At 44.0% G+C, this 12,482-nt stretch overlaps 1 protein-coding gene across 3 annotated transcripts in view; it reads right to left on the reverse strand.

Moving 5' to 3' along the window:
• The window catches only part of LOC111859271 (catenin alpha-2-like), a 141,232-nt gene that overhangs the window by 60,901 nt on the left and 67,849 nt on the right, over nucleotides 1-12,482 (reverse strand). The window lies entirely within an intron of this gene.

Below are 12,482 nucleotides of genomic sequence, written 5' to 3' on the forward strand. Positions count from 1 at the left end.
CCTGTCTGCTCCTCGTGTGTGTCTAGTTATTGTGTAAATTACCCATCGTGCGTGTGCCTTACAGTCCAGCCTCAGACCTCCCTGTGTTTGCCGGTTATATGTGTTCGGTGGTTATTTGATTCCTGTATGAGTTCTTTTAAGGGTTTAAAAAAAAGGCATTGTTTCTCTTTGAAAACAAGTGTCCTCATTTCTCAAAGTCTGCTACTCAAAGTCTGCTACTTTTTTTTTTTTTTTTCAAAGCACGATAATCAACTGTGGTGTTAACTGTAATTCAAATTTGAAATGGTAATACTAACAGTCATGAAATTTACCGTGAAACCGGTAACCATTTCTCCCATATTTACGTTATTCATATTGATCATTTTTTGCCTTAAAATTTGATTACTTCCTCCCAAATCCAAACGTATTGCATTTCTCTAATCTGACAGGGGTTGTAGCTGCATTGACCTTGTTAATTAAACATAGGTTCAAACATAAGAGGACCAACAGGACTGTCACGGCGGCCACCTGGTCTTTGCCACCATCGGAAACCTGCAGTCGTTATCTGCTGCTGTTATTGTGACTCATTGTGCAAACAGGCTAACATACTGTGCATGTCCCTGAAAGACTCAGTGTGCAAACAGGCTAACATATTGAATGTCCCTGAAAGACTCAGTGTGCAAACAAGCTAACATACTGTGCATGTCCCTGAAAGACTCAGTGTGCAAACAGGCTAACATACTGTGCATGTCCCTGAAAGACTCAGTGTGCAAACAAGCTAACATACTGTGCATGTCCCTGAAAGACTCAGTGTGCAAACAGGCTAACATACTGTGCATGTCCCTGAAAGACTCAGTGTGCAAACAGGCTAACATACTGAATGTCCCAGAAAGACTCAGTGTGCAAACAGGCTAACATACTGTGCATGTCCCTGACAGACTCAGTGTGCAAACAGGCTAACATACTGTGCATGTCCCTGAAAGACTCAGTGTGCAAACAGGCTAACATACTGTGCATGTCCCTGACAGACTCAGTGTGTAAACAGGCTAACATATTGAATGTCCCTGAAAGACTCAGTGTGCAAACAAGCTAACATACTGTGCATGTCCCTGACAGACTCAGTGTGCAAACAGGCTAACATACTGTGCATGTCCCTGACAGACTCAGTGTGCAAACAGGCTAACATACTGTGCATGTCCCTGAAAGAGTCAATGTCAACATGCTACAGAGGACAGTTTGAAATGTACATGGTCTTTCTACAACTGAATTAATAGGTATTCAGTTATCTTATGTCTATTTCAATGCAAGTTTACATTTAGATGGCAAGCATAATGGAATGTAATGCAGTGCCATGCAGTCTGCAAGGCTGGGGGCTTCACACTGTGAAAGTGGCCTTTTTATCTAGAGTTCCACAGAGACGGCAATTTTCCTCAATGAAAGGAGAGGGGTCCAGTACCTGAGTCCCAAGATCCGTGAAGGACATGCTCATTCAGACATGCTTTTACTATTGCGCTCGAATTCTAGAATTTTCCTTGAAAAAAAGAACAACAGCTCTACAATGTTTGTTCATGTTAACTTAATTAATACTGAAACATACTGGGAAAACCACGCAAGCTGGACCGTTCCTGCTCTTTCTGTCTTCTCGTATTCCAGGAGAGAAAAATATAGTGTTTGTGAAAACAAAGGATAAAGATGTGATGCATCAACTGCATAGACCAGGTAATTGAAGGAAATAGACTCAGATGCCTAGTAAACTAAATCTAACAGCTGGTTTATCCCTGATAGTCTGTACATGAATCCTGCAGAATAATATTACTAATGACATTTGTGTAACACTGATGTAATATTGGTATAACACTGGTGTAACATTGCTGTAACTCTGGTGCAACATTGGTATAAATCTGATGTAACATTGGTATAACACTGGTGTAACATTGCTATAATACTGGTGTAATATTGCAATAGCACTGGTGTAATCACTTGTGACGGTTGTGATTCCTTAAAATATTAATTACTACTATGAAAATATGATTTTGGGGCTGTATTATCAGAGAAAATAGAAACTATGATGCAACTAAATCTTCTGGCTTATGGTCTCTAGTGAAATAATGCATGGAGATTGAAGTTAATCAGTATTCCTCAGTTCAGTCTCTACACAGCTTGGTGTGGATGATGGTCTGATCCAAGGTATTTCACAGCCACATGAGTGGAGGAGAGCAGGAAAGCACCAGGGATCCATCAGTGAATCTGCGACCAGCAACTGATCCCTGGCAGTCACTGAGCATCCATCAGTGAATCTGCGACCAGCAACTGATCCCTGGTCGTCACTGAGCATCCATCAGTGAATCTGCGACCAGCACCTGGTCCCTGGCCATCACTGAGCATCCATCAGTGAATCTGCGACCAGCACCTGATCCCTGGCCGTCACTGAGCATCCATCAGTGAATCTGCGACCAGCATCTGGTCCCTGGCCGTCACTGAGCATCCATCAGTGAATCTGCGACCAGCATTTCGTCCCTGGCCGTCACTGAGCATCCATCAGTGAATCTGCGACCAGCACCTGGTCCCTGGCCGTCACTGAGCATCCATCAGTGAATCTGCGACCAGCACCTGATCCCTGGCCGTCACTGAGCATCCATCAGTGAATCTGCGACCAGCATCTGGTCCCTGGCCGTCACTGAGCATCTATCAGTGAATCTGCGACCAGCACCTGATCCCTGGCCATCACTGAGTATCCATCAGTGATTCTGCGACCAGCACCTGATCCCTGGCCGTCACTGAGCATCCATCAGTGAATCTGCGACCAGCACCTGATCCCTGGCCGTCATTGAGCATCCATCAGTGAATCTGCGACCAGCATCTGGTCCCTGGCCGTCACTGAGCATCCATCAGTGATTCTGCGACCAGCACCTGATCCCTAAACAGAGTCGTCGCTGAGTGTCCTTTAAGTTCACAACAAGCATAAGCACTCAGCAGCTGCAGTGTAGATGCAGCTCACAGGGGTGTCTAGAACAAAAAGTAGCAGAAAATGTTCTCGTAATATGAGAACTGGAACCCTGATCTCCTGCTTTGGCAACACGGTGGTGTTCTCATACAGAAATCATATATAATTTCAAAACACTCTTGAAAGGTATTTTAAAAACAAGCTTATCAGCATTGCACATGACTCAAAATAAGGTTTGCATGCTTCTTTTACTTATGAAACGTGTCAGGATTATCTGTACATGAATGCGTCTCGTCTTAATTGCAGTGGATGCATGCATGGAGTCACAACGATAAAGGAGAGGGGAATGTGACGCTAATTAAAAATCAATGCCTTTGAATCAACAGCAAACAGGAAGGTCATTGCTGTACTGAAAAATAAAAAATTAAAGCTCAAAATTGCTACAAAAAAAAAAAAACATTTGTCCAGTCATCCTCCAGTTACTCATCCAGTTCAGGATCACAGAGGGCTGAAGGCTGTCCCACGCATCATGGGAACATGCTGGAGGGAACACCAGAGGTCATGGGCCAGGGGACACCCTGGACAGGATGCCAGACCATCACAAGGCATAGGATAGGGGACACCCTGAATGGGATGCCACTGCACTGCAGGGCATAGGGCTGGGGAACACCCTGGACGGGATGGCACTGCACGGCACGGCACAGGGCTGGGGAACACCCTGGACCGGATAGCACTGCACTGCACGGCATAGGGCTGGGGAACACCCTGGACGGGATGGCACTGCACTGCACGGCACAGGGCTGGGGAACACCCTGGACGGGATGGCACTGCACGGCACGGCATAGGGCTGGGGAACACCCTGGACGGGATGGCACTGCACGGCACGGCACAGGGCTGGGGAACACCCTGGACGGGATGGCACTGCACTGCAGGGCACAGAGCTGGGGAACACCCAGGATGGGATGTCAGTCCACCACATGGCATAGGATAGGGGACACTCTGAAAGGGGTAACAGAGCCCTGGGGGTATGAAGCAAGACTGCTACCCACTGAGGCACCCGGCTGCCCTTAGCAGTGCTACCTATGAGGCACCCAGCTGCCCTTAGCAGTGCTACCCACTGAGGCACCCGGCTGCCCTTAGCAGTGCTACCCACTGAGGCACCCAGCTGCCCTTAGCAGTGCTACCCATGAGGCACCCAGCTGCCCTTAGCAGTGCTACCCACTGAGGCACCCAGCTGCCCTTAGCAGTGCTACCCATGAGGCACCCAGCTGCCCTTAGCAGTGCTACCCATGAGGCACCCAGCTGCCCTTAGCAGTGCTACCCATGAGGCACCCAGCTGCCCTTAGCAGTGCTACCCACTGAGGCACCCAGCTGCCCTTAGCAGTGCTACCCACTGAGGCACCCAGCTGCCCTTAGCAGTGCTACCCACTGAGGCACCCGGCTGCCCTTAGCAGTGCTACCCATGAGGCACCCAGCTGCCCTTAGCAGTGCTACCCATGAGGCACCCAGCTGCCCTTAGCAGTGCTACCCATGAGGCACCCAGCTGCCCTTAGCAGTGCTACCCATGAGGCACCCAGCTGCCCTTAGCAGTGCTACCCATGAGGCACCCAGCTGCCCTTAGCAGTGCTACCCACTGAGGTACGTAAATTTAGAGAACGTAAATTAGGCAAGGGCTAAATATGTTGGAGAAAGAGATGGCACAAGAGAGGAGAGAGGGAAGGGAGAGAACAAGGGGGAGAGTGAAAGAGGAGAGGACAGAAGTGAGGAAAGAGAAGCATGAAGTATGACAGGAAGAGAGGGAGAGAGAGTGTAAGGGAGTGAGACCACAACAAGGTATCATGGGAAAGCGCTCAGGACATGAGTTACCATGGTGGAGAGTGCGAGTTTCCCCAGTCCCTCCCTCCTCTCCATGGACACCCGCATTCACACCATTTGGCTCATTTTACTGCCTCCTGGAGACAAGTTCCATGCATGTCTTATTGCCTTCAGGGCCTTGCAAAAATATCCAAGGTAATGATAATGAAACCAGACACCCGAATACGAGCCTGTGATTAAATGGGCTATTTAGCTAATCCTGCAGCCTGCAGCTCCCTGACTGCACTGCAGAATCTTATTAGGGTGTTCATGAGGCTGAATTACCTAAATAAATCACATCACATTGAGCGCTTTACTCCAGCATCACAAACAGGTTATATCTGATCGTGTTGACATGAAGATTACATCAGTAATTCAGTCCTGTTTGGTCCACACCAGAGCTGTGTAATCCCCGGAGACAACAGGGCATTCAGCGTCTAAGCAAGCAAGTACTGTCGGCGCAGTCTGGGTTGTCCTTCTGACAAGTGTAAGCATGTAGAGCCCAAAAATCTCCTTAAACATCTCATTAGCATTCTGTTCATTGTGTTACATTACAGCGTTTATGCTGAACTATGAAGCTGCAGTTTGTAAAGCAGACACCAGGCATTTCCACATCCCATTTGCCAGACACCAGGCATTTCCACATCCCATTTGCCAGACACCAGGTACTTCCACATCCCATTTGCCAGACACCAGGCACTTCCACATCCCATTTGCCAGACACCAGGCACTTCCACATCCCATTTGCCAGACACCAGGCACTTCTACATCCCATTTGCAAGACACCAGGCACTTCCACATCCCATTTGCCAGACACCAGACACTTCCACATCCCATTTGCCAGACACCAGGCATTTCAACATCCCATTTGCCAGACACCAGGCACTTCCACATCCCATTTGTCAGACACCAGGCATTTCAACATCCCATTTGCCAGACAACAGGCACTTCCACATCCCATTTGCCAGACACCAGCCACTTCCACATCCCATTTGCCAGACACCAGCCACTTCCACATCCCATTTGCCAGACACCAGGCACTTCCACATCCCATTTGCCAGACACCAGGTACTTCCACATCCCATTTACCAGACACCAGGCACTTCCACATCCCATTTGCCAGGCTCTTCCACATCCCATTTGCCAGACATTTCCACATCCCATTTGCCAGACATTTCCACATCCCATTTGCCAGACTCCAGGCATTTCCACAAGCCCATCTTACAGTTCTCTGCACATTCTGTCGCCTAAATTGCTCCTCTTCTCATTGCCAAGGTTCCAAAGATGTGATTCTTTCATCTAAAAAGGAATACTGCCTGAATCCCATAAAAAGTAACCAGGTAAGAAACCATCCAATAGGTTTTGATGTGCTGCAGCACAGAAATGAAACCTCTCCTGAAGACAGCACAGGGTTGGTTTTTTGCCCATTCTTCCTGCACGTAACCCAGGTTATTTTACATTTACACTGAACCACCTAGTGATCACTGCGAGCAGGATTCCGTCATATTCTGTTCCCTGTAGCAGTTGTAGCAGCTACTTTATCCATGCTAGTGGTGTTTCACTGATCACACACTGCCAGTGACGCTCACTCCCTCTACAGCCCACAGACTAGCTAACTGGATTGGCCACACAAGCCCAGAAAGTAGGCCTGACTCAACTAGAGCTGCCTCGGTTTTTTTTTTAACCCAATCAGGTCCCTTTGTTCCTTGGGCTTGACTCTAATGATAACAGTCCTGGTAAATCTTTCGGTACCACTATACTGTAAGACTACACTTATAAAAGGTTTATGAATGGTTTATAACCAGTTTATTAATTAGGTTATAACACTTTGTAAATCATTAATAGACAATAAAGTTTTATTTTAATTAAAAAGGTACTACCATTTATAGACGACAAAATGGAGCATTATTGTAAAGAGGCACCAATCATTATTTGCACATTAAAAATGTGATGATAGTTGTGCTCCAATTAGACCCCAGTGTCAGCTATACTGTCAGCTGCAGCTTCCATACTGGTGCAGGATAGATGTAGAGTAATGTCTGGAGATCCAAGTAATTCCAGTGTCAGCAGCACTATATGATTATAATGAACAGGCCTCCCCTGGCATCACAGGAGCTGCCAGCATGTCTGGGTAACAGTAATAAGGGCATCTAGGGGACTGGCAGGCATGCAGAAAGAGGTGAGAGCAGCTGGGTCAGACAGCAGCTCCCACGGACGCTGCAGACATCGGCCACGCGAAAACCAGCCCCCCCCCCCCCCCCCAAACACTGGACTGTTTCATTATCCTTAGAGATCAGCGATGGAGCACGGGCAAGAGAGACGAGCCTTATAGGCTAAAGGAAGATAATCCCTCCTGCACTGTTAACCCCGTGCTGTCCGCTTCGAGAGTGTTGCGGCAGTCACATTTGGAGTTAGCTGGTTTCATGCAAAAGTCAATTTACTTAAACTGAAGGTGCAGCATAAGATGCAAAAACTGGAAAAACATGCAGTCATTCCCCCAAAGGATATCCGGCAATGGACACCAGTGATGGACACTTCCCTGCAGGATCAGTGAATGCCCTTGGGGGGGGGGGACTGGGGGTTTCCTCTGCCTATCACATCAATGCAGCCCCTAAAATCAGACTTGATGGTATATCGGTCTGCGTCACACAAGGAGGTAGATGAATACCAGTACATGCACAGGTCTTCATAAGCAGAGTGGGCAGTGCACACAGCATGGACAGACATCAGCAAGGGCGGGAAAGTGCTTTGCATTAACAGTCCGGCTGAAAAGTTTCTCCTCAGGCACTGTTGGAGAATCATGTGATCATCTCTGCCCCAAATCACCATTCAAATAACTCCATTGTTGAAGAACCTATTCTGGCTTCATAATGGCCTAAAGGTACTAATGGCAGTGAGCCACACCGGGCATGCAAACATCTGTAGTTAAGAAACCAACACTACTCTAAGAAGAAAAGAGGCCATAGGTGATTATGAAACACTTTCCACTAAATAACGGGAACCAGCTAACCGCGTTCAGTGTGCTGATAGCATGTGCATACCTGATTCAGCACAGTGAGCAGACGGACATGCCCACCGCCTGTACTTAACAGACTGCCCTCTTCAATACCATTCTGATGAATCGAGTCCCGCTCTGACTCTCCTTCTCTTTCAGCTTGGGCTCTTGTGACCGTCTGTCCTTGTTTGCCAGGGCAGTTTGTCTGCTTCCCATAAGCCGCCATCATTATTGAGACCGATCCCCTTGACACATTAAATAATTCACCAGCTGTGGTGACTGACGCACCAGCATTTTGGGCCCAAGCTGTTCAGTGCCTCGTGTGTTCAAAACCCACATATCAAAACCCCTTTCATAACACATTCAATGTGGTCTTCCTTTATTTTATACATAAAGAAATGTACCTGCAGTATATTTAAATATAGAATTCCAATTTTATATATATATATATATATATACACACACACACACACACACACACATGCACGACTGAAGATGAGCACGGACCGGGGAATCAGGAACAGGGAGACGGAGAATCAGGAACGAGGGGATTATTCGGAGAGTGACACTGAAACACGAGGGAAAAGCAGACTGTAACGGCAATGACTTCAATGACAGGACTGAGGAAAGATACTCGAACGCGGATTTAAAAACAGACTCAATTACACAGGATTGAAAACAGCTGGAAACATAGGGATTTTACACGAGATTAACGAGGGAGCGTGGCACACAGGAGGATCGGACGAGCAGGGTGTGACAATATATATAGTCAGCCCTTCCATAAATATAAAACTAGAGTAACTCTATGTAATACCATCTGTCAAAACCCAAGGAATATAAGTGTAACAAGGATAAGTAACTTGATACAGTCAGATGGGCAAAAAGAGGAAAAAATCTCTGAAGGCTTCTGGTGCTCGTCACAGTATTAAAATGCAGCACATAAAATGAGGGATGAACACCCACATGATATGAATAACTGCTAGATACACATCAAAGGCTAAAAAGATTAAATGTAATATTAGATAGTATCAGATAGATTAGGCTCATGTCTAAAGCATACTGACCTGCACAGGGCTCACTGCTGCTAGCCCACAGTCACTTAGCCTGTTTCAGCCTGTTTCGCTAATCTATAAGCACACGCGGCTCTCTGTGACCCTGCTGACACACACAGAGTGGCACTCCACACCAACCTGGCTCACATGGACAATCAAAACTGTTATGCTTGTGAAGTACAGATCAGCCCTCAATGTGACCATCCCATCCTGGCATGTAACTGGATTCTGGGCTTCCTCACTGGCAGGTCCCAGCACATGCGCATTGGTGGGAAAACCTCTTTCTCCATCATCACCAACATGGGCAACCCCACAGTCACTTGCTGTGTCTCATCTCTGTTACCCGCTGGGGGTTGAGGGTCTTGCTCAAGGACCTGCAGACGTGCTGAGGCTGGGCTTAAACTGGTGACCTTGTGATTACAGGCACACGGCTTAGCCCACTGAGCCACACGCTGCCCCCTTTATATCACTTTTATTATTACTATACCCTATTGCTGCTACATGTCATACTGTTCCCATTCTCATTTATATCATACTTATTACTATACCCTATTGCTGCTACATGTCATACTGTCCCCATTCTCATTTATATCATACTTATTACTATACCCTATTGCTGCTACATGTCATACTGTCCCCATTCTCATTTATATCATACTTATTACTATACCCTATTGCTGCTACATGTCATACTGTTCCCATTCTCATTTATATCATACTTATTACTATACCCTATTGCTGCTACATGTCATACTGTCCCCATTCTCATTTATATCATACTTATTACTATACCCTATTGCTGGTACATGTCATACTGTCCCCATTCTCATTTATATCATGCTTATTACTATACCCTATTGCTGTTACATGTCATACTGTCCCCATTCTCATTTATATCATACTTATTACTATACCCTATTGCTGTTACATGTCATACTGTCCCCATTCTCATTTATATCATACTTATTACTATACCCTATTGCTGCTACATGTCATACTGTCCCCATTCTCATTTATATCATACTTATTACTATACCCTATTGCTGCTACATGTCATACTGTCCCCATTCTCATTTATATCATACTTATTACTATACCCTATTGCTGCTACATGTCATACTGTCCCCATTCTCATTTATATCATACTTATTACTATACCCTATTGCTGCTACATGTCATACTGTTCCCATTCTCATTTATATCATACTTATTACTATACCCTATTGCTGGTACATGTCATACTGTCCCCATTCTCATTTATATCATGCTTATTACTATACCCTATTGCTGGTACATGTCATACTGTCCCCATTCTCATTTATATCATACTTATTACTATACCCTATTGCTGATACATGTCATACTGTCCCCATTCTCATTTATATCATACTTATTACTATACCCTATTGCTGCTACATGTCATACTATTCCCATTCTCATTTATATCATACTTATTACTATACCCTATTGCTGCTACATGTCATACTGTCCCCATTCTCATTTATATCATACTTATTACTATACCCTATTGCTGCTACATGTCATACTGTCCCCATTCTCATTTATATCATACTTATTACTATACCCTAATGCTGCTACATGTCATACTGTCCCCATTCTCATTTATATCATGCTTATTACTATACCCTATTGCTGATACATGTCATACTGTCCCCATTCTCATTTATATCATACTTATTACTATACCCTATTGCTGATACATGTCATACTGTCCCCATTCTCATTTATATCATACTTATTACTATACCCTATTGCTGCTACATGTCATACTGTTCCCATTCTCATTTATATCATACTTATTACTATACCCTATTGCTGGTACATGTCATACTGTCCCCATTCTCATTTATATCATGCTTATTACTATACCCTATTGCTGGTACATGTCATACTGTCCCCATTCTCATTTATATCATACTTATTACTATACCCTATTGCTGATACATGTCATACTGTCCCCATTCTCATTTATATCATACTTATTACTATACCCTATTGCTGCTACATGTCATACTGTTCCCATTCTCATTTATATCATACTTATTACTATACCCTATTGCTGCTACATGTCATACTGTCCCCATTCTCATTTATATCATACTTATTACTATACCCTATTGCTGCTACATGTCATACTGTCCCCATTCTCATTTATATCATACTTATTACTATACCCTAATGCTGCTACATGTCATACTGTCCCCATTCTCATTTATATCATGCTTATTACTATACCCTATTGCTGATACATGTCATACTGTCCCCATTCTCATTTATATCATACTTATTACTATACCCTATTGCTGATACATGTCATACTGTTCCCATTCTCATTTATATCATACTTATTACTATACCCTATTGCTGCTACATGTCATACTGTCCCCATTCTCATTTATATCATACTTATTACTATACCCTATTGCTGCTACATGTCATACTGTCCCCATTCTCATTTATATCATGCTTATTACTATACCCTATTGCTGCTACGTCATACTGTCCTCATTCTCATTTATATCATGCTTATTACTATACCCTATTGCTGCTACATGTCATACTGTCCCCATTCTCATTTATATCATACTTATTACTATACCCTATTGCTGCTACATGTCATACTGTCCCCATTCTCATTTATATCATGCTTATTACTATACCCTATTGCTGATACATGTCATACTGTCCCCATTCTCATTTATATCATACTTATTACTATACCCTATTGCTGCTACATGTCATACTGTCCCCATTCTCATTTATATCATACTTATTACTATACCCTAATGCTGCTACATGTCATACTGTCCCCATTCTCATTTATATCATGCTTATTACTATACCCTATTGCTGATACATGTCATACTGTCCCCATTCTCATTTATATCATACTTATTACTATACCCTATTGCTGATACATGTCATACTGTACCCATTCTCATTTATATCATACTTATTACTATACCCTATTGCTGCTACATGTCATACTGTCCCCATTCTCATTTATATCATACTTATTACTATACCCTATTGCTGCTACATGTCATACTGTCCCCATTCTCATTTATATCATGCTTATTACTATACCCTATTGCTGCTACGTCATACTGTCCCCATTCTCATTTATATCATGCTTATTACTATACCCTATTGCTGCTACGTCATACTGTCCCCATTCTCATTTATATCATGCTTATTACTATACCCTATTGCTGCTACATGTCATACTGTCCCCATTCTCATTTATATCATACTTATTACTATACCCTATTGCTGCTACATGTCATACTGTCCCCATTCTCATTTATATCATGCTTATTACTATACCCTATTGCTGCTACATGTCATACTGTCCCCATTCTCATTTATATCATGCTTATTACTATACCCTATTGCTGCTACATGTCATACTGTCCCCATTCTCATTTATATCATGCTTATTACTATACCCTATTGCTGCTACATGTCATACTGTCCCCATTCTCATTTATATCATACTTATTACTATACCCTATTGCTGCTACATGTCATACTGTCCCCATTCTCATTTATATCATGCTTATTACTATACCCTATTGCTGATACATGTCATACTGTCCCCATTCTCATTTATATCATACTTATTACTATACCCTAT

Source organism: Paramormyrops kingsleyae, chromosome 12 (assembly GCF_048594095.1).
Source record: "Paramormyrops kingsleyae isolate MSU_618 chromosome 12, PKINGS_0.4, whole genome shotgun sequence".
Classification (NCBI taxonomy): Eukaryota; Metazoa; Chordata; class Actinopteri; order Osteoglossiformes; family Mormyridae; genus Paramormyrops; species Paramormyrops kingsleyae.